The 961-nt window shown below is 43.4% G+C and overlaps 1 protein-coding gene across 1 annotated transcript in view; it reads left to right on the plus strand.

The window, feature by feature from the left end:
• sorcs2 (sortilin-related VPS10 domain containing receptor 2) overlaps positions 1-961 on the plus strand; it is a 530,001-nt gene that overhangs the window by 242,739 nt on the left and 286,301 nt on the right. The gene's annotated exons all lie outside the window — the stretch shown is intronic.

Here is a 961-nt window from a genome sequence, read left to right on the forward strand (position 1 = left end):
GTGTGTGTGTGTGTGTGTGTGTGTGTGTGTGTGTGTGTGTGTGTGTGTGTGGAGCATCAGTACATTGCAGAAGTACAATCTTGGACAGAACATTTTTGGTTAGCATCTCTTTCCCCTCATGATGCTCATCTTGGCCTGTGTGTCCCTGCAGTGCCCCTGTAGAGAGTGGTGGGGAAGAGTTTATGACCCGGAGTTAAACTCACTTTGCCATTTATACAGGAAATGGACTTGACTTTCCAATGAACTTGACCTATGGAGTCCCTATAGGGTTCTCACTTTATAATATTCAACTGTCCAGTCTGACTTGTCTTTGTGATAGTCCTGCATTCTTATTCTCACACTTTCAGTCTGTGGTTTAGGCTTTTAATAGCTTAACACCATAATTGGATACATTGCCAAAGCAAAATAATCCAGTTTGCATTGTATCACAAAAAGAAAATCCAATAGAAAGTAATTTTTGTAGATATTGAGAATGAATTTATTTAAGTTTTGCCTGCTCTTGAAAGTGTAAGTAAGGGTTAATGCCCAATGAGGTGACCGTTGTCAGGTATTAATGGACATCGGCAAGGCGTGAACCATCCGACGCCTCCGCCGCAGTTAATTTTGGCCGGCTACTCACTGGCTGTGTTGCGCGAGCTGGGCATTTCTGTTGCGTGTCAGCTGCGTGGCGGCTGCGTGGCGGCTGCGTGGATTTACTCACCAAAAATGTGTCTGATGCGACGCTGCTGCTTGGTGACGTACAGGGAGGGCTATCTCGGGACAGATTTGGATCACCCTTGTTCGACATATGGGGGAGAGAGTTGTTAAACATAAATATATAGGCTACTGATTTGATTAAAGCAAGATAATGTTGGCAGTATTGACGGCAAAATAGGTTACAGAATATTTAGTTCTGTATGACAGGTGCAATATTTGAGAATCAATTTTATCCATCCATCCATCCATCCATCTTCATCCGCTT

The sequence above is a fragment of the Etheostoma spectabile genome, unplaced genomic scaffold (genome assembly GCF_008692095.1).
Source record: "Etheostoma spectabile isolate EspeVRDwgs_2016 unplaced genomic scaffold, UIUC_Espe_1.0 scaffold397, whole genome shotgun sequence".
Classification (NCBI taxonomy): domain Eukaryota; kingdom Metazoa; phylum Chordata; class Actinopteri; order Perciformes; family Percidae; genus Etheostoma; species Etheostoma spectabile.